The 27,503-nt window shown below is 34.0% G+C and overlaps 1 protein-coding gene, 1 long non-coding RNA gene and 1 pseudogene across 5 annotated transcripts in view; 2 read left to right on the top strand and 1 right to left on the bottom strand.

The window, feature by feature from the left end:
- Nucleotides 1-27,503, top strand: part of LOC125871925 (GPN-loop GTPase 3) — a 246,858-nt gene that overhangs the window by 112,667 nt on the left and 106,688 nt on the right. The gene's annotated exons all lie outside the window — the stretch shown is intronic.
- Nucleotides 1,607-7,329, top strand: LOC125869875 (uncharacterized; annotated as a pseudogene).
- Nucleotides 2,058-6,007, bottom strand: LOC125871939 (uncharacterized). 3 transcript variants are annotated; one of them, XR_007447060.1, is made up of 4 exons: nt 5,634-6,007; nt 5,412-5,527; nt 4,139-4,261; nt 2,058-2,299 (listed from the first exon to the last, which is right to left on the bottom strand). It is a non-coding gene; the product is annotated as an uncharacterized LOC125871939 (long non-coding RNA). The 3 variants fall into 3 exon arrangements; XR_007447061.1 differs by having other exon boundaries at nt 5,442-5,527; XR_007447059.1 differs by having other exon boundaries at nt 4,139-5,527.

Below are 27,503 nucleotides of genomic sequence, written 5' to 3'. Positions count from 1 at the left end.
TTGATTTGTGCAATTTGGGGTTCTTTGAGGTTTTGGGAAAGTAAAATTATATTTTTTTATGAAGAAATTTATTTTCTTGACATTAAGTAGTAGCTTTTTGAAGTGTGGCTAGTTGTAATCGAGTTCAACTTGGATTGAAAGGGCCCCTGCATATGTGATTTCTATGAGATCTTTATTGATCGACCATATGAGCAGTAAGAAACATAGTATTTGGATTATTTTTCTAGTGATTAGTTTTTTCTTCTTTACGTAATTTGTTGATTTAATTTTGAAAGTTGAGATTTTCATGAAGAAACTTGATTAACATTATTAAACTTTTTCAAGTCTTGATGGGTCAAGGTTTATTGTTTGATTTGTGTAGTTTGGGGTTCTCTGAAGTTTTGGTAAAGTAAAATTATGTTTTTTTATGGAGAAACTTATTTCTTGACATTAAGTAGTAGCTTTTGAAGTGTGGTTAGCTGTAATTGAGTTCAATTTGGATTAAAGGGGCCCTCAATATGTGTTTTCTGGTGAGATCTTTATTGTTCCACCATACAAGCAGTAAGAATCATAGTATTAGGATCTTTTTTTTCAGTGATTATTTGTTTTTTCTTTAGGTAATTTACCCGAAGAAATAGTTTGGTTGATATTGATTATTTCTTGGTTTGTCTAATTAGGTGTTCTTGAAGTCCATTTTAATTGTTTTTATATTCCCTTAGGAAAAAAGATTAATGAATGTTCATGAAAAAAAATTGGTTGACATTGTTAATGGTATTTAGAAGTGTCGGTCTAGGACTCTGGATTTAAAAGAACCTCGATGCCTTCTAGAGTGATCTTTCTTCCTACAAAAAGAAGTTGTAAGAATCAGTGTGTATGTGTGTAATATTTCTTTTGTATGATCAGATTTTCTTTTCAATTTTGTCGTTTTAGTTGATTTATTCATATTGCAATAAAAGTTGATGTCATAGCTGTTGTCTGGAAACTTTCTGTAGAAGTTCCTTGATATCCCTAAAAAATTATCACACTAAAGAATGAGTTCATTAACATTACTTAAAGCTAGATGGGACTGCTTGATACTTAAGTAATGAACCTTTTTCTCCTCTGCAATGTGTAGTATTAATTACCATACTTTGAACAAACTTATTAACTTAGCAGGGGAAATAATTACTATGCCTCAATTAGCCAATCTATTCGGATAGATCACATTCTCTCGTTAATGTTAACATATTAATCTTGAACAATACTAGTAACAATTATGGTGTTATTCTCCTAGATTAAGTCATCGTTCTTTTAAGTTGCTTATATTGATTTTAAAATATCACTTGTAGCTTGATGTGTTTGTCTTATTTTTTGATTTTAGGTGTTAGATCCATTTAGGTAGGATAAAGTGAAAGATGTTGTTGCTGAAAAAATTCAAGAAATTGAAGAGGGGACTGATGTGGATCCTATTATCAATGCTGCATTTGTGCAAATTATCGGAGAAAAATCAAACTACATTCTTGGTCAAGGATCCGGAATTAAGCCAGCAAGTAAGATATCTAGAAACGAAATTCAAGAGCAACTTCAAGCACAACAAAAGGAAGTAGAAGAAGAACGTCGTAAAAGAGAGAGTGTAGAACACAAACAAATGGAAGTGAAAAACCAACTTGAAGGAGAGCGAAAAAATCGAGAAGTAATATTACTACAAGAAAAAATGCTATTAAGGACGAGAAATATGATCCCTAAAAATCTCTTTCTGGTCCCCAAAAGTTGATAGCGACGAGAAATACCTGCCTTACCGGCTTCGTCGCTAACGATCAATAGGGACGAGATTGAAGTACTGGTCCTTAAACGATTTTACGACTGGCGCAATTCTGGTCCTTATTATCCTATAGGGACTACATTTCTCGTCCTTAAGACCACATCTCAAGACAATTATAACTGGTCACTACAAGATTTTGTGACCAAAACTCTGGTCCTTAAAGAGTTTTAAGGACTGTAGCATCACTGGTCCAGAAAGGTGGTTTACTCTCTCTCTTATCATATTTTTCTACAATACTATGAAATTTCAAATATAAATAACCAAATGCATATAAACAAAATCATCAATTGTATTAATTAAAACTAAAGATTAGCATCACACGTACATGTCGAATTCTTTTAAAAAATATAATCACGATATTGTTTACACAACTCATTTGCCTAAAGAACTAACATCTCTAAGTATATAAGTAATGAAATACTTTGCCAAACTGCCCTAGCAAAATGATGACAAAATTGTCAAAACTTGTTCAAGATCTTCAAACTTGCATCTCGACTTGTAAATAGAAATCTCCAAATCCTGTGAAACATACAAAATAAAATTTTCTCTGAGAAAAGAAATGTGCACAATCTAATCATACAAAACACATTTCAATGTAGATAAGAAATAAAATATTATATTCTAGATTTTTGATTCTTAGTTACATACTCTTCCAACAACATGGACAAAAATATATTAGTACTAAACAAGTGGACTAAACAACTAAATTTGCTCAAACACTTCAAAGTCATTCAAGATATTGTTAGAGGGCACTATTATATATGCACCACCATTTTTATCCAAAAATTATCCACCGGTATTTGTAGGATAGCAATAATTTAGGATGAGGAGATGAATAAAGAAAATTCAAACTTTTGTTTGGTAAGATCTTTCAGAAGGTAGCAAGAACTACTAGTTATTGAATACCAAGTATCTAACCTGTACAAACAAAATTTGAATGATAAAATGCCTATATTGCACCAATTAGACTACAATTAAACTAGTATTTCTTCCAATAACAATTCCATATTATTCACCCTGTTTTTCTTACCAAACTGATAGCAGTATTGAAGGCAGAAGCAACCAAAAAAGATTTTAAAAAAATCACAGAAGGACGTGAAAGTTAAAACAGTAGTATACAATTAATTGGAGAACTTGTACTTTTCTAGAACTTAGCTTTAGCTCTTTTTGACCTCAATGTTCATAATTCTTTCACTGATTTTCCATTGTTCTTTAGAAATGACAATAATGAAGAAATATATTGAAATAATGGTACCAAGTAATAACAGTGGCTCGCAAGACATGTGACTCGCAAGGATGACTTTTTTTACTTCTTCATTTATCAGTCTTGAGCAAGAGACTGTCTATTAAAAATAGAGATTGTGTGATTGTTAACATATCACTTTAAGATACTTAAATGATCTATCTTGCCATTACATGAAATTTTGATTAAATAAAATATTCCATACACTCAGCTTTACTATCGACACTTTAAGTCAGACACATACGGCATACTGTATAAGTCCTAAATTGTACATGTCAATAAGAAAGATGAAACTATTTTTTTTAATCAAGGTTATGCCACAAAGTCAAGGAGATTAGTTCAAAGCTGCAACATATTCTCTTGAGCACACTAAACAGTTCAACCAGGGCCAGGTTATTCCTAACGCGCTTGCAGATGCAATTCTTGGCTCAATATCTCCAGCCTACTTTTTTTTCGGTCTAGGATAATTATTCTCACATCTATTTAAATCAAGCTGAAATGGTGCCTTCTATGTTATTCCCTACATTATCTTCTAAATAGTAAGGTGTCTGCGGTGTACCAACTACAACTAGAATAGGAACAGAAGATACAATAATTGAGGTGAAGCATAATACAACTCTATACAAATAAATATAGCAGCAATGCCAGCAAACATGAATAATAAATAAAGCTCACTTGTTCATGGCCTCTATCTTAGCATAACCTCTTAGTAATTATCATTTCTAATAGAAGTCACCACTAAGATGGCCAACTCGAATATTTAAAAAAAATTACGTTCAGTAGTCGAAGACAACTTAACAGTACAAGAGTTACCATAAAAGCATCAAAGCTAGACTTTTTCTTTTACCAACGAATGATAAAAGTTCAAAGAAGAAAACAGATTCTACGATTCAATCACATCTTCGAAAATGATATTGTGTTGTATTAGATTCTTACACTAGATACAACTACAACATCAAAGTTCTATCTAGTTATGGATGCTAAGTATCAATAGTAAACCCGTCAATTTGCATATTAATGTCCGCATGATATCAGTAGTGTCAGTACTACAGATACTCATTTCTCCACAGAAGTTAATTTCAAGCTGCTGACAGTTAAGCATAAGATATACATACCCATACACGTGCAAATGAAAGAGTAAGAGCAGCAACAGAAGGAAATCTAAATCATGAGTTGATTCAACTGTCATCTTCTGGCACCACCCCCTCCTCTCAAATGTGCCACACGTAATGATAAAACTGAAAATGCAAAGCTTAAATGAGAATAAAAGAAGGGAATAATTTACTGCATGCATCCATGAGCTAATGGGAATTTAAACTTGAGATCATTGACTCATCAACTAGCAATAGCATAATCTTCAGTTCTTCACCAATCCCAATTGTTTGAATTTCTATAAGGTTGCAGCTCAAAAGATTTCTGAGATGATGTTTAGCGATACTACACCTCAAGTTGGAACATAGCTCGAGAGTTTCATATTTCCTTTGCTAAACTTAGATGCATGCAAAACAACAATCACTAAGCAAGACGTACCTTAAATATTTAAGTTATCATAAGATGAGAATATATACCCAAGATTTTCCCATATAAAAGGCACCTTCATCCCTTTTCTACGATTAAAGATTTGCCCATATCAAATGCACATTTATCCCTACTTGATCCAGAGGCCAAAAAAGGTGAAACATGTGTTATCCTATATAGATATAAAGCAAGGAATTTGCATACCAGCCATGGCTTGGTTACTGTAATACCAATAGGTCTATCAATAAGGACAAGTACAAACATGTTGAATTTGCAAACAAATTTAGTTGGGAAATGGGGCTTCACAACACTCCAACAATTTCAAAGCTTGTTCTCTGAAAAATGGGATTGAAAAATATTTCTGGACTCTGTTCTAAGTAAGTGGAGATAGTGTTGTTTCTTCTTATATATGCATACAAAGTGTATATATAGGCGGTGTAGATTGTTTAGTGCAACAATTACTTTAATTTTGAACTTGGTATTGCTTTTACCCATTGTTTGTAATTTAATTACTAGGGAGAATTGAAAGCCTTGACAGAACATAAGTTATTGGCAAGTTCCTTTTTTGCTAACAGGAAAATTGGCCTTTCCTCTTTCTAGTTGGAAAAAAATAGTAGAGGTCTCTGCACAAATTAACTTCAATCCTGAATTCACCAGTGAGAATATCTACTTCAAAAGATGTTTGTCTTCTACTGAATACAGGATATCAATTGAATTTTCTAACTCCAAGACACCAATTTAGCATAACTATATTTATAATACTACACAAAAATGATCTTCAAATCCACAATTGCCAAAAACTTAAAATTGACCACCTCAACCATTAATAGGTTTCAAACAGCTAAGGAATAAAATGTTATGATTGATTACCTCAAGTCCCTGAACATAGACACAACTCACCATCTTATTGCAATAGATAGCATTAATGAAGTTATCACCAATTTGACAATATTTTTTCTTCAAATGTTCCTTTAAAATTTTCACCACTGGAGAAGCAATAAAAAAATATATTAGTTGATAAAATAAAATCAAACACATACAACCATATTTAACGCAAACAAAGGAAAATTAAATTAGGCAAAGCAAACTTACAATTTCAAGTTAATGCTAAGTCTCCTTGAACCATACTGGATCTGGAGTGAATACACGAGATTTTCTTTCCAAAAATCTTAAAGATACGACCTCTCCATGAAATAACTCAATCGCTTAATACCACAACGTCAAAAAACAAAAAAATAAAATTTCCAAAACAAAAACACCAAATCGAAAACTCATGAAACCACGAGAATCAGAGAAGAAGAGTTATTAACGTAAATCGTGACGTTGAACCAAGAAATCAAGAAGAAATTTCAATCAAATCGCGGAACAAAGCTGTAAAAATGATGAAGATTGAGAAAAAGTTGAGAATGGGGAGTAAACCCTAGCTAGTCGCTAAGTTTCTGAACAGAGGAATGTTTATAATTCCTTTTTATATTTGTAAGTGATATAACTTATAAATATTTAGGGGGAAATTTGGTGGCATGTGGGTCCCGCTCAATGTAAGACCTTAACGACCAGTAGTTTACATTTTCTAGGACGAGATTTTGACCCTTCGTCATTAAATAAAATAAAATTGATAATTTGGTACCGGAAAAAAATCTAGTCGCTAAAATATCATTTTAGCGACCAGAATTTCATCTCGTCGCTAAATACCGGTCCCTAGTAAGCCTTTTTCTTGTAGTGAATGGAAGCTCGTTTAGTGAGTGACCAAAAATTGTTAAAAGAGAGTGTAATGGCACTCACGTCTCATTTGCAAAATTCCAAGGTATTTATTTATAGTGTACGTCGCTAAGCTAGTAAATTCTACATTACTAATTCTTTTCACTCTCATTGTACATCTTCGCCTCTTGCTCGTTCTATCCTTCCTTATACAACATACCAAGTTATTTACTTGTACAATATGTAACAAAATGGCCTCCCTGATACAATTCTCAATATAATTACCAATTCAACTAGTCCAAATGAGACAAGTTCTGCAAGTCTAATGAATGATAACTGGGTAAGTAAAATTCCTATTTTTTTTGAGTAAAGTTCACTGCTAGGCCTCGAATTATTTAGTAGGTATTGGTGCAACTTTTATTTGAATGAGTATTTAACGTAACCTGCATAAACAAGGGATCAAAGTGTGTGATGTCTTCTATTGAGTACATCTAATAGTCATTAGTATTATTATTACTACATACTGAACTAGTGATACTATTGATGTTTCTAATTGATTACCAAAGATATGTTAGTTTGTTGGACGATCAGTTTGTTAGCTTTCTGTTTGAGGTGATTCTAGTGAAATGTATATGACACCTAGCTCTACCCATTATGCATTCATCTATCATTTTAATTACAACAGAAAAACACAATATGTAAGAAATGTGTTTTAGATACTTATTTTCTTCGAGCTTATGATCTTTATATTGATGACAGTTGCTGAAAGATTTAGATGGAAAGCATATGCAAGAATCAGCTATGCAAAAAGAATTGGACAACTTGAAAGATAACTTCACTTTTGAGAAGCAAAATTTAGAAATGGCTGCATATGATTGTGATAAATTCAGATCTTTGTGCGATGAAAAAGATGTAGAGCTTAAGGTATTTTTTAAATGTGATTCAATTTAATTTATGAAGAAGACAATTATCTCATTTTATTTCTCCATTCGTTACAGGTTGCCCAAATGGAGAAGCGAAACTTAGAAATGCAGCTTTCAAAGTTGAGTTCTCAAGGTTTGAAGAAAAATATTCTGAAAGAATTGATTGAAGCAAATAATTAGGTAAAGCTATAAATTTATATTTGACCTTTGTTTCTTATCTAGATTAGTCAGCTACAAAACACAAACATGTGACTTTCACTTGCAGGTCTTAGAAAAGATCCAAGAAGAGGTAAAAGCTCGTGCTATGTTGCGTATTGCTGAAGAAACAAAGAGGAAGCTTCTGAGTGAAAAATCATCACTTGAGAAAAAACTCATAGAACTGGAGAAAAGGAAATCAAGTGAGGTATGTTACCTAAATATCTCTTGNTTAGCATGAATTATATATTTAATATAAAGTGGAGTACTGTTGTAGTATTGAGCAAGATAGAGTCTATGTAGTAATGCAATAAGATGTTAATCAAAAGAGGCTAACTGCTCTAGTTTTGTAAGTTGTTAGCTTANAAGAATTGATTGAAGCAAATAATTAGGTAAAGCTATAAATTTATATTTGACCTTTGTTTCTTATCTAGATTAGTCAGCTACAAAACACAAACATGTGACTTTCACTTGCAGGTCTTAGAAAAGATCCAAGAAGAGGTGAAAGCTCGTGCTATATTGCGTACTGCAGAAGAAACAAAGAGGAATCTTCTGAGTGAAAAATCATCACTTGAGAAAAAAATCGTAGAACTGAAGAAAAGGAAATCAAGTGAGGTATGTTACCTAAATATCTCTTGTTTAGCGTGAATTGTATATATTTAATATAAAGTGGAGTACTGTTGTAGTATTGAGCAAGATAGAGTCTATGTAGTAATGCAATTAGATGTTAATTAAAAGAGGCTAACTGCTTTAGTTTTGTAAGTTGTTAGCTTATTTGCTAACTTTTGGGGCAATTGATGCTTCTCTTTCGTTCTCGATTTTTTCAAAAAAAAAATTAAATGAGTAATTGAGCTATGGAATAATTTGTAACCAGATGATTATACTTCAAAGTTTCAACATGTTCTGTTGAATGAAGTTTATAGTTTTGAGAAATGTGTTTGTCAATACATGCTTAATATTGAGATTGTTGGAGCCTTTTGTTCATTCCTGCTAATTTCTTCAAATTTAGATTGCTTTTCTTGGTAATTGGTTCAAGCAATCATAGAATTAGTATTTTGTAGTCTTCTAAGATGCGTTTGTTTTGTTTTTCCATGTTTCTTAATGCAGTTCAGTATACAAAATGTTATTAATGGTTTCCATATATAGTCGAAGTTGATGTGATTATGCTTAGTAGAGGTGGTTGTGGAGAAGGCTAAAAAATTTATGTCATGGATTGGTGGCATTGTTTTTTGAATGGATTGCGATTTATGTTCACTTAGATCACATTAACAGTTGATATTCTAGTGTGATAACTGAAAGTTAAGACTATATCAATTGTCTAAGATGTCACAAACTTTTCATTTACTCATAGGACCTAAATTTTTATGTACAAAGCTTAGATAAACATCTTAATCCATAATGACTTACACTGCTTGCCTCCCAAATGACTGCTTATCCTACTTTTCCTGTGAATATTGCAACTCTCTTGGTTTTCACATCCAAGTAACCTTAATGGAAATATAGTGTTATCTAAAGTGAAACACACAAACCATTAAAGAAAAAAATGTTTGTGTGCTAAGATTGTGCTGGACATACATAAATCAAAGAACTTTTAGTACTAAAGCTGCAATAGTATTAACCAAATATTCACGTTTCCCAGCCTTGCTAGAGTTCTGGGATGTTAACATAGTTGGAGGCTTGGAGCAGAGGAACTTTGTGTTGACACTGATTTAAATATAGACAACTAGTAAAAAAAAACATAAAACTAAATACTACAGAAAATAAATAGTGTTGAAAGGATATTAATCTTCAAGTATAATAAAATTCTAGCAACACTACAAATGAAAAGTATGTAAACACTAGAATCTTTTTTTCCAGAAAATATTATCATTACAGTTTTTTCTTAAGTGCAAATGAAATAAGGAGATCTACCGGTAGATCAAAGCGAGTTGGGGCGTACTTTGTAGAGTGTATTATCATGTGATTCTCTTTGATTTTTAAGTTTATATTTGTGTATTTTATAACTTTGTCAAGATATATATAACTATATTTGTCTTTTATTTGCAGGGTGAACATGCATAATTCAGCACTGCTGCTTCAAGACAAGTATTACTGAAAGAGGATTATTCAAAAATTACTAGATTATTAGAATATATATTATTAATGACCTTAGTTATTATTTTTTCTTACCAGTACAAACATGTAGAAGTATTCAATTTCTTAGAAGTAGTAAATATATCTAGTGCATCAAACTTATGTATCGACCTTTGCAAATTTATATAATTCTTAATTTAAATATTTGTGTAAATTTTCTAAAAGAAACGTGTGTTATGTAGGTAGAAACTACTCACAAATTATAGCTAAAAGTGTATTGAAACTATATGATCTCTTGCAACAAAATTTTTTGTTGCTAAAAGCCTTCCCAACAAATTACTAACTAATTTTTTGTTAAGTTTTTGCAACAACAAGTGTTGGTAAAAAAATAATAATTTGTGGCAACACTAAATTTTGTTGCGAAAACTTTTATAAGCCACAATTATATGAATGTAAAGCAACAATTTTTTTTGGTTGCGTTAAGTCGGTTTTTGGCGTCAATATATTTTGTTGTTGCAAAAACTTTTCGCATCGACATTTATTGCAACAACATGCAACAATTTTTTTGTTATTGCCAAAGGTACTTTTTGCAACAACATTCAATATATAGCAACAAAAAATGTTGTTGGGAATTACCATTTTTATTGTAGTGAGGGAAAAGAGTCGAGTCCAGACTTGACGATCAAGAGATTTTATAAGTTTTAAGAAACTAAAATAAATACTTTACTTTTTTTCTTCTATAATGCGCTTCAATTGTAGTCCAACTTCCTCAACAACTCTACCTAGATATTGGTTGTAATAGCTCAAAACAACACCTAAAACAAATCAACTATGAAAAGTAAAATGTTAAGTGAATTGAACTTCAAACAACAAGAATTGTTATGAATGTAACTTGATAGGAACATGTTCCTTATTATTGACACTTCATTCTTATAATTAAATCAGTATTAAAATCTTGTTCTTACTTTCTATTTGTAGTGACTCTATTTTCTTTCAAGTTTTGCAGCATCAATGAGGCGTTTTATATATGAGTATATGGAGGTTTTATGTCTTTTCAATTCAACATGGATTGGACCAATTATTCTAATCTAAGTTTGAATTGATTTTTCTTCACGCATTTGACCATTGTTTTAACTTATTTTGCAAATCTTCTTCCTCGTGTATAAATATGATTAATGTTTTCATATTTTCTAATTCCTTGTTTTATCAGATTTTTCATTATCCTAATTCCACAAGCAAATCTTTTATGCACTTGAAATATGCTTTTGGCTTGATCAATAATCTCCTCTGGTCCACTGTCAAGGACGTGGTTCCTTCACTGTTTATTCATTGTTGTGATGCACTCTTGATTAAAACGTTTTGTTGTAGACATGGAAAGAAAATTGGTTACCTTTTAATATTTTGTTATGAACACTACCAGTTGTTGAGACCTATGAATGACCTGATTCTTTCATATGTTTGTTATGTATTGCTATTCATTTGTTAATTATCAAAACTACATATTGTTAATCTTAGCACTATAACTCATCGTTCTTAGATTAATAAATTTCCCTCTTTTAATAGTGACTAAGCCATAACATCCCATACCAATTGCATAACACTTCATTGTAGTGGCATGTGTACTTAAGTGCAATTCTTCCCCCTAAGAACTAACTTCATGTTGATCATTACAAGTTAGTAAGATATGAACTCTTAGCTAAGTCTTTCATGGGACTAACTTTCCACTCATCACAACTCAATAAGTCACTAGTAATAAGTGGTGAATTTTACCACTTATTTGTGTCCTTTTTTGTGATTTTGTTCATTCTAATCATGAAATGAGACTACTAATGAATGTTTTATCAGTATTTAGGTGAAAACCTATAAAAGAAGGATAGACGAGGAAAAGAGCCAAAAAGGAGCTAAAATAAATGGATGCTACAAAGAGAAAATTGTCAGGTCCCGCGCAGCTGCAAAAAAAGACCCACATATGTGATCTTGCACCGAGGTAAGAAGTGAAGCTCCTACGATTGTCAAAGAGCAATGGATCCTCAGACTTGCAATGAAATTTTTGCCACAACAAAGGTCACGCCTGCGACTAATGGACACGACTAACGGGCTACAATGTAGCCCAAAGTTGTCTTTTCACACTTTTGGAAACCCCAAGCTGAATTAAAGGCACCTCAAACCTTTGGAAACACATCATTGATCTACCTTCAAGAGAAAAATCATATTTTAAGAGGAGAGAGTCACCACTCAACTTGAAGAGGGAAGATTGTGAGCTTAAATGTGTATATCTTTAGACCTTTCTTCAACTCTTGATTTAGCTTGATGACTCATAGTTGTAGTCTTTGATTTTCATATTTGGATATTGTGTTAAAAATAAACGATATTTAGGTTTTGATTCTTGTTTTGTGCTTTTGCAATTAATTAAATATTTTCTTGTTTATGAAATGGGTCTTTGATTTTCTAATTGATCTCATGCTCTAATTGACTTCCAAAAGAGTGATGAACCCAAGGACTTTCCTATTAGGCTTGATCTTGCTTGAGAAAGAGGATTAAGTGTAGGAATGTTTGACTAGCACGATTTGAGAATTGGATGGACTAGAGCTTGAGAAAGTTTTGATCTGGGTCTAACCCTCATCTTATGGATTTGAGCTAGAGATAGGATAATCATAGTGTTGTTTTATTTTCTATACTTGCTTGTGACCAAGAGATACAAGTGGGTACTTTAGAAACCAAGTCAAAGTTGACTTACACATGATTAAGTTGATGATGTTTAGTTATTTATGATATATCGTATAAGCATGAATTGAATTCTCATTCCCAAATCTATTTTCTATCCTCGAGTCAAAAGGTCTTTGGTCAATCTATCTTTTATTTTTCTTGTCTTAGTTTTAGTGGTTGTCCCTTATTAGAACNCCCCCCCCCCCCCCCCCCCCCAAAAAAAAAATAAAAAAATAAAATATGTGTATCAATTGTTGGATTCAAATTAGTGGCTTGTAATTCTTTATCTTTTTGATCGCCACAACATTGTTCGTTGTGGGATTTGACCTCGACTTCATAAGTTGGGTATTGTTTTTGCATACGACAGCCTACATTTTTAATTTGGAAAGTGTAGTTGAGTGTTATTGAAAATGGCGTCGTTGTCGTGGAACAATTTGGTGAATTGATATAGAATTTATAGTTCACTTGTTTCGATCCACATTGCGAATATTTGTTTGTGTTTTTGTAGTTTTTATTTTTGTTTCTATGGCTTTTTTTTTAGGACACCAAGCTTAGGGGTTGCAATCCCTATGTTGATGACCCCTGCCCCTATTGTGGAGGACCTCGTGTTGGAAAAAATGTATAGAGACTTCTCAAAATAAAGAAACAAGTGACACAATGGGAACTATGAGTCAAACTTGGCTTGTAAGATTAACCCAACACCTCGACCATTGTGATAGGATGCAAGATAGTTTGTTCCGCTTGAGGGGTGAATTCCTTCACTTGCATCTCAACTGGTGCCATGAGGTGATCTAACTTGAGCTTGAAATTGTCAACTTGAAGACTGATGTGATACCAAAGCTTAGGGCATGTGATGCTCTTCCTCAAATGGTCAAGAGTGATGAAATAAAGTTGGAATCTGACAAAGAAAGGGTTGTGCTTTAATATGGAAGAAATCTTAGGTATTTTCACACCTTCCGAGCCAAAGATAATTCAAGATGTCACTATCAAAGAAATGATACTAGAGTTGCAAGAAAAAGTCAACATCCTCATCTCTAGTCCATTTGTAAGTGAGTTTACCACTCAATGGAGACAAAATGACAGTCCTCGCTTAAAGGCCAAGAAATGCATGATTCGATGTCAACAACGTGGCCTGTTTCTCACCTCTCCCTTGCCTAATGCACCTCAACAAAAATTTGACTTGAACTTGAGAAAGAGGTTCAAATATTCAAAGTGGAGGGATAGAGTTGGATGCATTGTGTGCACACTCTTACCTCCTAATCCTCAATAAAACCTTAATTTGAAGTTGGGGAAGAGGTTCATTGACTCAAAATGGAAGCATAAGATTAGGTCATGTACTCGAATTTGCACCACGACGTTCAATTGTACGCTTTATGGGAGGAAACATTGCTTCTAAATATTTACAATGTAGTTAGTTTTGTTTTGACTAATCAATAATTTTCTAGTTTGTTACTAAATTTGCAGGTGAAATTATCAACACTAGTATAGGGGAGCCACTCCTACAAAATTTCTTCTAATGGAGCGATACCATATGTGTTATGATCTTTTTGCAATAGTCCGCTGGTCAGCAATAGTAAAGTAGCTATTTCTCATAGAAGTGATACCACCAAAGCAGAATCAGAGTTGAAAGTGTGAAGTGCACTTGGACTTCTAAGTTCTTATCAAATGCATGAATGAAGAGTATTCATAACTCTTCATATCCGATCTCGAGTAGGTTTACTTCCCCTCTCAATTGACTTTTGATAAATTCACCTCACAATCACACACTTTACATCCTACAAAAGCAAAAAAAAAGGTCTTCTCAAAGAGCAAAACGAGTTTTTCAAAGGATCTTCAAGAATCAACTCCCCCTTTGTTAAATCTCTACGGAAAGTAGGTACAAACTTGAATCACTTGCATTTGGTTTGCATTTTCAAGGTAATTTAATGTTTTTGTGTTGATTGAGACAAGAACGTGCTAAACAATAGCTTGAAATGGGAGATTAAGGCTAAAATTGGGTTTTTGATTATGGTAGAAATTAAAGCATAAATCTGTGATTTTTTTGTGTTTGAGCATGAATATTTGTCTGGAATGAGGATTTGGAAGTTTGAGTACGAATTCCTAAGGCCAAAAGTTTGAAAATATGTGTTCTTTATTACTTTGAATCGGCGGTTGAAATTTGTAAATCGACGTTTCACTGACTTAACATTGAATTCTTTAAAAGTTGTTGTGATGAACCTGTGTTTGAGGTTGACGTTATATAATTCATAATTGGTGCCGCAGGTGGAAACGTCGATTGCCAAAATTCTATATGGCCTTCTGATTAATACAAGGTCACATGAGCGGAACTGTTTCCACATATGCGAAACTGCTCCTGGGACATTTCTTTTGCAAGAGTGAAGTGTGATTAAAGACAGAGTACTGCGAAGAACATTCCGCAGGCACGACTCCGCAATTGCAATGGTGCTTCCAAAGGTGTAATGCCAGTGTAGAAATGCTATCCAACTCAAAGACATCTATTCTCTCAAACGGAGCTTGATGTTGATCCTCCTCCCAAAGTTGAGCAAGGTTTGTGTGTAATTTAAACCTAGATCCACCTTTTGTTTTTATATGGGAAATTAATGAGTGCAACCCTAAGAATCACCTGATTTTACCTGGATCACCTATGCAAGCACGACAATGCCATTGTCGCTTAGGATCAGTAAGCATATGAATAGTCAATTTGTTATGACATTCAAAGAATTTCTTTAACCAACAATATTTTTTGCGCTCCTTATAGTTCATTTTTAAAAATATTTGTGTGCTCATTAAATTCATTTAAAACCCCATCTTCATCGCTTTCATCATCAAGAAAATCCAATTGATTAGATGACAAAAAATTGTTATGCAATTCCAATATTTGAACAATTGGATGACAAATATTATTCTTGTGTTCCAAAAAAATTGAAATGGGATAGTTAGGTATCCATGGAATCTTCCCAGTACTATTTTTTGACCCTTTTTCTCGGACTTCCTATCACAAACCATTCTTCATTTCTATCTGAGTTAAGGCCCAAATCTACAACACCCATATTTCTCTAATCAACCCTATCTATTTTGGGGATAGAGTTATTGTAATGACCCTCTAGGTCTTTTCGAAGAAAATGCCTCATTTTAATCACTTAGAGCATTCCTATAGTGACCCCAAGTCATTTATGACTTGTTGGGACTAACAACTTGGTCACATGGTCACTCGTTTGGTTTTTATACAAGTTTCTATGTGTTGGAGCTTTTGAAACTTGAATGGTTGAATTCGGTAAAAAATTATCATAATGTAATTTTGACGGTTCCTTTAGCTCAAGAACATCGATTTTGGTCTAGAAGCACCCTTCATGTGGATGGACAGGCTTTCAGGCTAATTTTGAGGCCTCTTGTAGATTTTTGCTAAAAATGGAGCTTAGGGGTGGCATAAACTTTTTGTTGAGATAACCTTGGATGGAAGTATTGAATGCTCCATTGAGTCTGGATCATCGAATTAGGTGGGGTAGCATATTTCATTTGTGCATATGAGGTTCTGAATATCGAGCTTCGTCAAAGAATACGCACTCGCCAAAAATAGTTGATGTGCATCAACTAGTACATGACATATTTTTCCTTCATGTTCATAGGCCTTCTTTGATGCGTTTGCAAAAAGTCAGTTGGTTGACCTCCATGTCCACGTGGCCTGGCCGCATTCGCAATGGTCTAACTTTCAGACCCTCCGTGATCGCGGGCCTTCTGAGGCATTCATAGTGCCCAAATTTCTAGACCTTCGTGTTCACGGGCCCATAGCCATGTTTGTGGGCCCATGGCCACATTCCTAAAGGGTAAATTCCTGATCCTTTGCATATGTGGGTCCTCCTAATCGCGATCACGTTTGTTATCTAGGTGTAGTCTTTCAAATGAATACAGACTGTGATCCCCCTTATTCCAAAAACATCCAATTGTGATTTTTCTCTTATTTTAGCTTCGAATTAAGTGACTCAAAGTCCAGTGTGATTGTTAAGTAAGGACTACGTGGTTGAGAATTTGGGGAGTGTTAGGGAGGCTTTTCTTGAGGTAAAATTCTCTGCTAAGGGTTTTTTTCCCCTGTTCTATTGTTCCTTAATTGTGAGAATTATGCACGATGCTTATTTGGACTATTCCAAGCCTCAAATTGTTTTCCATTTTGTGACATAAGTTTGAGAAGCTAATTTGGACCTCTTGACAGAGTCTATCTGGAATTTCTGGTACAGGTCCATATTTTTCATTTTGACTCCAATTTGGGCCCGTCTCCATTTTATTTTATTTGTTGTCAAGTGACCTTATTAACATTGTGATTCTATTTTGATAGTGTGGTAGCATTCGAAGGCCGTTCAAAAAGGAAAAGCTCCAAAAGTGTGATTTGGAGTGCATGCGGTCAACCATAAAGTATGCTACAACTTAATGTTCCTTAGATAGAGCTTGATTATGTGAAAGCATGTTGATTTGTGTGAATTTGGGGTGTGTACCTACATAATCATATTAAATTACCTAGAATCAATGTTTTTTGGCTTTTGTCGAGTTATTTTTTGGGATTTGAGCGCATGTCGGTTGTGATTCATGATAATCTTTATCTTCTAGTATGCCTTTATTGTTGTTATTACTAATTGATTCGAGCGTGTCTGACCTTAGTCTAGGGATAGACTAGTTCTTGAAATAGACTTGCATTATTTGGAGCCAGATGGCCTTCGTTTTGCTCTAATATCTTTTTGGATAGCCTCGCTCCCTCTAGACTGGTGTAGCAGATTTGGGTTTGATAGAATGAGCCTTAGATTAGGCGTTGACTCAGCCTTGATGTCTTTCTATCCATTTCTCCTTCTTTTTACGACCCTATAGATTACAATTGAGATATCAGGCTTTGCTTGGCCACTTGGGACTTGAGTTGGTTCAGCTTGGAGTATTGTATTGATTACTTGAGAGTGGACGCCTTTCCATGGTGGTTTTGTGATGATGATTTCACGTGGCATCCCTCAACAACTATTCTAGTTACATATTTGAGGTGTAGGCATCTGATCTATAGCCACACTCTATGTTTCGGGGTATTTTATTCTTTTTGGAGTTTATACATATCGACTAGATCCTATTGGTTACTTTGGAGGCCTATCTGCGGTTCGAGGTGTGGGATACTCTCTCCCTTTATTATATGAGCTTATTGAACCTTTTTGAGACTATATGTGGTTCGAGTTTTGGGCTATGCACTCTCTATATATTGGTGACTCTTATTGGTTACTTGGGAGGCTATCGGCGGTTTAAGGTCAGGGATAAGCTTTCTCCGGCTCTGGAAAAACCGGGTTCTGCTCTGGACTAATCGGGTTTTGCTCTTAGTAGTGTTAGTCTTTCTGTGTACCCGTTGGCTTATGGAGTTTTTTCAGGTTTTTACTTAAACTTGTACAAGAGTATACCTTATTGGTTTATGGGGCCCCAACTAGGTTTAGTTAAATGTACTTATATCATTTTTGTTCTTAGTACACTCGTGTGCGTCTCTTTTAAATTCGTCTCTTTTGTCTTTTATCTACGTTTAAATGCTACCATTTCATATTTTTCTTACTTCTATTGCTCATTCGTCCTATGATGCCTACTGAGTACCTGTTATTTTGGTACTCATGCTACACTTTATGTATGTTTCATGATGCAGGTCTGAGCACCAATTACCAGCGCTAAGATTTGAGTATGTTGCAGCTTCAGTTCATAGGGGAGGGTGAGCACATGGCGTCATATACTTACCAATCTCTATCTGTATTTTGTTGGCTAGTCTTTTGTATTTTGTGACAGGCCTTGTATTTTGGGTCAACTCTTGTGACTTGTACTCTTTTATTTTATAAGCTCTATACTTGTGACTTCAAGGTTGGTCAGAATATCTACTGTAATGTCTCTGTTAGATTCTTCGGTTGAAATAAGGGAAATGTCAATTTTATTCTCGATGGAAATGGGATTTTGGGAAAACTTTTGTTTAACATTTCTGGAAAGACCATTTATTTGTTCATTTACGAGGTTTAGCACGAAATCATAAATAAGCTCTACCAAGGATTGCCAAGCATTTGGTGCTAAGTTTTCTCCTCCGTTTTTAGTAACAAATTGTATATATTTTGACTTGCTTCCACCTATTCTAATATTTCTGTTATTTAATTATCTATTCCACTATGTTTCTACCCTTATACTAATTACCTACTATCTAATATGAATGAATCTCTATGACATAGCTCTATTGCACGATTAAGAGTATGAGAGATGGGAAAATTTTCTTAAATGCTTGTAGTCCCTCGTTTATAGAAGTGGGGTGCTCACAACCATAAACAAGATCCTACATTACACGACTTCATAGACACCCTAGGACACTTGAACCCTGTGCTCTGATACCAAGTTTGTCACGACCCGAGCCTACACCCCAGACGTAGCCGGCACCCGAGAACCATTTCTGGTCCCCAAGCGAACTCTCATCCTGGCTGACTACAAGCGGAAGACTAACTCAAGTATACAAACCTTAAAAACTGAATAAAATTCATTGAACTCAATTACAAATCTTTGACTCAAATGAATAACTCTGAATAAAAATAATATATTCAACTCGCCATAAAATAGGCAACTTAAATCTTTAAAACATTTAACAAAATAAATGAACAGACTTCTGAAACTCTGCTGTCTATCTATGAAGCCTCTAAATGACAAAGATGGAAGTCGGGACAAGACCCACGACATCCAGATAAAATTGAAAAGTAAATATAATCCTTCGGAAGCAAGGGGGCTTACCATAGCTAACTCGAACTCCGTACGGTATCAATGAAGCTCATGTTGATGACCCTGAATACATGTATCTGCATCATGAAACGATGTAGGCCAAATGAATCAGTACGTGGAATGTACGAGCAATATGTAAGGGTAATGCTAAAGCATAAACTTAAGCCTGTACTTGATAAAAAGGAAACATACTTACCTCTTCTCAACTCACTCGACTCAACTCAACTCAAGAACAAGATACTTAACTCAAGGATACTCAACTCAACTCAAAGGTATGATACTCAACTCAAAATTAAGCAACAAAAAAAGATGCAATATATGGAAAACTTTTAAAACAGTAGATAGCAACTCAATGTATTGAAGAATACAATAACAACTCAATTTGTATATAATAAAATATAATACAACTCTGTGGGAGTTTCTCTAACCGACAACTATCAATATGAGCTATGTGATGATACAACATCTCGCCCACGGTGCCAAAACTGTTCTATAATTTGCCAGGATATAGAATGCCTCAACTAAGTGGATCCACTAGTCTATGCTAAAAAGTATTAAGGAATCATCTAAAAAGTATTACCCATTCTACCCACGTTGGCCACATGGTTGATGGAGACTTGAGTTATTTGAACTCATCCCCATATCGATGCTCAATACTATTCCCAAAAATATACTCAGCTCATATGTTTAAAAACATAACTCTTTCTGTCGTTTGAGATTATTACTCAATACTAACTCAAAGGCTCTCTTGGAAATTGGTGTTCCTCTCTTGCTTAAATGTGAAAACATTTACTCTTTAGGAATACTTAGTTCCTATATACTCTTTTGAAGAAAATGAACTCAACTCTGCTCTTTCTCAAAAACATTTCAAAATTATATTAAAATATGATCATTGATGACTCGAAAAGTACTAGTGCATAAACATTGATGGTATATCTAGATACCATACTGCTCATACATTGATGGCATACTTGATTGTCCTACTAATCATGGTTTAGAAAACTCTTTTCTCAAAACTCATTTTTTCTTTCTCAAAACTTAGTTTAAGAACTCAAGTGTTGGCTTTAAAAAGCTTTTTAAACTTTATAACTCAAACCATAGGGTTTATGTGGAATTATGAACATGAAAGATTCAACTTTGGGATCTTAATAGAAATAAAGAACCACAGTACTCAGAAACTCAAGAGTCAATGATACTACTCATCTCTAGACTGCTCGACTCAGATGATTCATGCAGAATTATGGGAATGAACAACTCAACTCAAGGGATTCATGGATAACATGTAGTAGTCCCATGATTAGGAATAACGTCTCAAAAGGGATTAGGAACTCAATACTCAAGACTTAGAACTTGAAGATACTACTCCTCTCAAAGATACTCAACTTATGAAATTCATGCGGAATTTACGGGAATGAACGACTTGACTCGGGGGTCTAAAGAACATTATGGAACTCATGTATATGACACTTATCATTCTCATACTTACTTCTTCAAAACTTAACTCAAAATCGATAGTTGATGTCCAAGGATTCACAATTGAACTCAAAGGCTTTCTTGAACTCTCCTCTTGACTCTCTCTTGAATGTGAATTATGAATTGAACTTGTGGCTGGATTGAATCTTTCGCAATGGAAATGCACTCTTCCCCCAAGTTTTCAACATTGGGGGCTAGCTTGCTTCCACTGCACGCTAGAACGTGGGAATTCGAGGTCTCATGAACTACTACGAAAAACCAACCTTGTTTTTCCCAATTCATTCGTGAATAATAATTCAAGGGCGTGAAGCGAGTACTTCTAGCTGCTTCGCCTGCTTCTTATTATGGCGGCTATGTTTTCATGGCGAAAATGAATGAAAAGCGAGATGAGCGTGCATATATGAAGGATCTTGTGATGATAAAGTAGACTCATGAATACATTCTCCTCACTCTCATACTCAAGTCTTGAAACAAGTTACTAGAAATTGTAGAAGATTCCACAAAAGGACTCAAGGGGACTTTTTTAAAATGTTCGGAAGAACTCTCAAAACTTAACTCTTAACTCTACCTTGAGTTAGAGTTATGAATTCAAGGTTATGATCATGTTAGGAATGATTTCTAGGTGTTTAGAAGTAGCTTAGAGTGTTTATAATCAAAGGAAGTGAAGGTACACCTTAAAAGAACTTAAACGGAGCAACCGACTACAAACTGGACGGGGCAGGCAACCCTGGTGCGGGGCGCCAGCCCCTAAACTTCATAACACGATTTGGGATGCACTGGCTGGCACGACACGCCAATCCCCAACCCTGAAAACCTGACGAATTTCTTTTCTCGTTTTCTCACCCTAACTCGCCTAGAATCGAACGGTTTCTTCCCCATTTACTTGGATTCGATTACTTAAGATAAGTACACTCTAATCTACTCAATACAGACATCAAAACACTCACTTTCATATCAAGAATCATAAAACCCCAAACACAACAAGATTTAGGATGAACTTCAAGAATACTTCCCAAGAACTCATCAAGAGCTCTAATCTTTCCACTCCAAGAATGAAATTTCGCTGAAAATAACATGATTAGTGTGTGGGCGAACAAAACAAATACTATGGAAGATTACATACCTCTTAGGGATTAAACCCATGGCAAAAATCTACAACAAAACTCAAGAACCTCGACGAACGTTTTGATCCTCTTATCTTTTCTCCTCTTTTCTCTTATTTTTTCTTCTTGAACTCTCAGCTAAAATCCTAGGCGTATATTAGGATTATAAAACTGAAACCAATAGGATTAGACCCTTAAAACCTTATTAAAAATGAATTAAATCTGATTGGGTTAGGAAAAAACCAAAATACCCCTTACTATTTTCGGGTAACTTTCCTTAATTGGACAACTTAACTTCAAAAGGGCATATCTCACTCATCTGAACTAGAAACTTAGAAAACTCGGTGGCGTTGAAAAGATAATTCAAAGATCTTTCATTTGTCATATTATGGCACACCTAACTCATCCTGTACTGAGAGTTATGGTCGTTTGAAGTTGACCTAAAACTCATAACTTAAGCATAACTTGTAAAATTTCAGATTTTGTTGTTTCCAACTTATTTCTTTTTGGAACTCAAGGAGCTACATCTAGTTACATTAACACTCAAGAAATTTTAATTTCCTCAGTAAAATCCTACTCACAACGAAGGATGATTCGAGTCTCAGTTCAAAAAAATTCTAGGGTGTTACAATATTTCCCCCTAGGGATTATTCGTCCTCGAATGACGACTTGACTGGGTATGGAATGAGGTTAGTCTTACTAAGGTTTGAGTCTAATGGTATGCTCTTACTATATTCAAGCTTAACCCGAATCCTAGGTTCGGGTTCTATACCTCTCTATAGGGAATCTCATCCCAAAACTATTACTCTTTACCACCACATTGGGCTCATATCAAGAACCACATAATGTTTAACAACACCACATTCAAGCTTAGTACTCTAACAGCTTCATGGACTCCTACTAAGCAGCTCCTTAAGAAATTCTCAACACTTGACTTGATTTCTCATACTATCATCTCCCCCTTATGTCTAAAGCTAATACTTGAATGCTATGGACCTATTCCACATTGATAACTCAATTATGCTATCTTGGCACACCTCTTAATGTTCTTGTTACTCTTGTGACTTAGCCACACTTCACTGCCCTTATCTAAATGTTAGGATCTCTTACTGGTACTACTCACATTTATTGCAGCTTATCACCTCAATTCCTCACCTACTCTATGTCAAGTCTTCTAGATCAAATATCAAGACTAACATCATCACTCTCAAGTTGTCATTCTTTGGATCATGACACTCATCTCAAATTCAAGCTCAATGTTCATTACTAAACCCGAATATCAACATGATTGCTCGCCTACTATACTATACCTCATTACTTGATTAGTTCTATAACCTTCTGAACATCATGACCCTCTCAAACAAATCATAAGCCTAGCTTAAATATATCATCTCATGTATACTCTTGCTCTTCTATTCAACACTTACACTTGGTCAGCACCTACACAATGACACTTCATCACAAACTCCTTTCTAGCTACAACACATTCTATCTCTTATGATGGAATCTTCACAACTTATCACTTCTTAGTCTACCTATAAGGGAAAACTCTTTATTAGTAACTTACCATGTGCATGACTATAGTAACATAACTTGTCAAAACACCATCTCCCTTACTTAGATTACTAAACCTCTGCATACTTTCCTCTAACTCTAGGCTTTTTCACTACTACTGCTTATGATCTCGTAACTCATGCTACCTTTTCGAGTGAAAATACTACCCAAGCTCTAAACATACTTTCTCATAAGGATCTTAGCTGAAACAGGGCTTAAGGAAAAGAGTACAACTCACTTTTAGCCCAACACACGATTCATATAAATATGGGTGAATTCCTCTGAAATGGAACACTTACTCACTCATGGGATTCTCTCAAGACCCTCTAGAGTCACATGACTTCCTCAAGATTTTACTAGGAGTAGCTCATCGATAAATGACTGACTTTCCTTTTCAACTACCTTTAGTATGATGGGTAGTCGAATGGATCTGAGATATGCATGAGTGTGAATGAATCTCTATGACATAGCTCCATTGCATGATTAAGAGTATGAAATATGGGAAACTTTAATTAAATGCCTGTAGTTTCTCGTTTATAGAAATGGCCCCTCACAACTATAAGCAAGATCCTACTTGACACGTCTTCAAAGACACCCTAGGACACTTGAACCCTGTGCTCTGATACCAAGTTTGTCACGACCTGAGCCTACACCCTGGACGTGGCTAGCACTCGAGAACTATTTTTCTCCCCAAGCGAACTCTTATCCTGGCTGACTACAAGAGGAAGACTAACTCAAGCATACAAAGCTTCAAAACTAAATAAAATTCATTGAACTCAATTACAAATCTTTAACTCAAATGAATAACTCTGAATAAAAATAATATATTCAACTCGCTGTCGCGCCCCCTTTTTCTCAAAACGGGTTTTGGTGCACGACCTAACAACTCTTTTGGGATTTGAGTGAATGAAGAGTCGCCACCTAACGAATTAAGGTGCGTTAGGGCACCTATCTAACCTAACTAAGTCTAGCTAAGGTCAACGAACCAGAGATCGGGTAAGGGTTCAATTACCTCGAGGGGAAGGTGTTAGGCATCCCTCGAGGTCCACAAGTGTGGGTCCCGACCGTATCTCATGCAATTTATGTGGGGGGTTACAAGTAGCAATTAAAGTCACTTCATTTATTATTTATTGAATTAGCATGGTTACTAAGTGATAAATAACATTAAACAATTAAAGCCATTTTAATTATTTATTTAATTAATTAAGCATGCGAAAACTAGGTGATAACAAAATTAAGCAATTAAAGGCACTTAAATTATTTTAGTTAATTAGATAGGTATGCGAGACTAAGTGATAACATAATAAATAAATATTACACAATAAATAAAGAAATGAGCGAGAGGATAGAAATTTGCACAATTAGATAGAATAAACACTTTTTATTTTTATTAAACTACCCCAAATAATTATAACAAGTAAAGGGAGAAAAGAAAAGGGAGACTCTGAAGGACTTCAGGATCAACACTCGACTTTTTTTTTAATTTCGGTCGGCTTCTCGTAGGAACAGACAAAACCAAGGTTTGTCATTAAGACCGAGTCGATGTCATCATCTCCATAGGGCCTAAACTACCCCTACCCCACCACCGCATGCTTAACGTTTCTAAAAGGTGCCTAGCGTCCTCGCTTAAGGTCCAAAAGGCATTGGACTGCTATTAGGGTGGATTTAGACAAAGATAAAATCCTAATAGGTCCACCTAGACACCAAGTCAAACACATTGGATGAACATTTAGCACATAAATCTCATATTGGCCTCTAGATTTTAATTAACATGCTGGCAAACACAAATAGAGTGAAAAGGATTCATGCTAAGTGTGTGACATACAAACATGCATTGACAACATAATTATAACAATTTACTTTTTAAGAATTTCAGAGGGGCAGAAAATTGATACAAGTGCAAAAGTGATTATTACTTAATTTTAAGTAAGGCGGAACAATGATAACAGGTGAAGAAAATTTTAACGTAGTAGCAAATCTATTATTAATGCAAGACATTATTTTAATTACCAATCGGTTTATTTATTAGATGCAGAAGCTGATTTTAAGTGGCAAAATAGTGCAGAAATTTATTAATTCAAGCAAGATTTAATCGGACAACAGATATTAGGACAATTTAGCATGCTGGCAATAGTTTATTGATTTTATTTAACTGGCAGAAATATAGTTGCGATGCAGAAAATTATTTAAACAAGGAGCCGGAATATGCAGCAAATTACTTCAGTTATTTAACGTGCTGAAAAATTATATATTTTATTTTATTTGACATTCAATTAATTGATACAAGAATTAATTATTAATCCTAAGGCATGATTTCTAAATAAAAATAAAAAGTCACTTGAAACCTATATGCTTAATTTCTACACCCAAATAATACATTAAAAATTATGTAACTCCTGTAGGCATGGTATCTAAGTGTGCGAATGCTGAGAATATTAATAAAACCTATATACATAATTTCTATATAAGATATAATAATTTTCAGAAACCTATAGGCATGATTTCTAAATGTAAACATGCTGGAGTTATTTATTTATTGATTCCTAAACACATTAAAATTGCAACAGACATATAATTAAAGCTTAATTTATTAAGATCCTAACATTCGAATTACAATTCCAGATTTTAGTGGCATGCTGAAAATTATTTAATAGCTTCTATGAACATGGTTTCTAGATGATTAATATACTAACAGATATAAACTAAATGATGCTGCAATTTATTAGATCCGATTAATATATCAATTTAATTAATCAAATCCTATAGGCATGATCTCTAAGTGAGCATGCTGAAATTTCGAATAATATGCAAAATAAACCTTATGGTCAAGATTTCTAAATAGAACATGTTGAAAATTACAAAAGATTCAGGAAAACCTATAGGCAAGTTTTGTAGTTGTCTGAATTTATTCACATAAAACGACTATTGAAATCTAAAATGAATGAACTAATTAATTTAACGTGCTAAAAGTTATTAAACATATAAAACTAAGATTTGTATAAACTACAGTTATCAAACTCTTATTAATTCTAGTTAATTAATTAAGAGACTACCAATTGTTATCCCGCAACATACCTAGAGGCTATTCACTACAAACCTGATGATTTAAAACTGTGCACACAAACAAATAGTTGATTTAAGTTAGATTATTTAAGGGATTTCGATATGCTGCATATTCTAATGATTTTAGTATTAGACAGATTATCTATGACAATCACACATAACAAAACAAAAATAAAACGGTTAGCACGTATATCCCCCTCCCCTTAGACGATTCCCAAGTTATATCATATATATATAGGATTAGAGTTTACAAATTATTACAAAACAATAAAAAAAAAAAAATATACAAAGCATAAATTATAATCGATTCGTCTATTTCCCTCCCATGGCGACTCTTCATGTCTTGAACCTTTAAGTTCAAACCCTGCTTAAGTGAGACAAATATAGCATATAGACAACAATGTATTGTATTAAAGTAAGAATACTAATTATGAGCAAATTCATTATATGCACATATTTATTTCAAAAATATAAACAGACAAGTACTTAAAGAAGTAAACAATCAACAAATATAATATCACACAAAGTGAGGGAAGAACGAAAACGGATTTGCATGTCTCCTCTTATTCCTTTCAAACTATGCATAAACTAAATGCGCAATGATGCATAAACAGAAATTTTAATATATTATATATATACAAGTCACTAACCGGTTAAGCAGTTAAAGAAAGACAACAATGAAGACAAACTTGATCCACTATCCGACCCGAACACAACAAAAATCAAGTATAGAGGAACCTTAAAGTTTACCGGAATCTTTCTTGTAAGTAGAGAGTACTATTTTTAAAAGTATTCAAGAATAAACAAAAGTCAAGATGTGTAGTGTCTGAAGATTCAACCGTGAGTAATGTCGAGGTCTAGAAGTAATTGTGAAAGTTGAATCTCATAGTGAAGGGAGGGGTCCTATTTATATAATATAAGAGGGGCATATGTAAGGAAAATAAATATTTTAAGGAATCAATTACTAAACAATTTCCCTATTTCAAAGGAGCCAAATAAGATTTTAATTAAATTATTATTACCAAATAATGAGCAACTAAATATGGCAAAGAAATAATTAAGACTTTTCAATAGTGCAAGAACCGGTTGGGAATAATTACCTAAATAAAAAATTTACCTAATATTAAATTACTATAAGTAAACAAGTAAGCATCAATCGAGAAATATTAAGGGAAAGGGGATCAATTTACAACAACTATCAACTAATATTACAATCAACAATAGAAGATTATAAGGAAAGAAGTAGTACACGCTTTACTTATTAATTTTACTCTTACCATTACAAAAATATTATTTCCTTATATAAGTAAAAAGTAGGCAATCAAAACATGAAAATAACTCACCTTTTCCAAAGTAAGAATGCACGAATCTGTCTAAAGTTGAATAGGAAAAGAAAATAATTGATATGATATTTTTACCAT

Source organism: Solanum stenotomum, chromosome 7, assembly GCF_019186545.1.
Source record: "Solanum stenotomum isolate F172 chromosome 7, ASM1918654v1, whole genome shotgun sequence".
Taxonomy (NCBI): Eukaryota; Viridiplantae; Streptophyta; class Magnoliopsida; order Solanales; family Solanaceae; genus Solanum; species Solanum stenotomum.
Note: the sequence above shows the minus strand (reverse complement) of the source record. Positions and strands in the feature narration are given on the sequence as shown.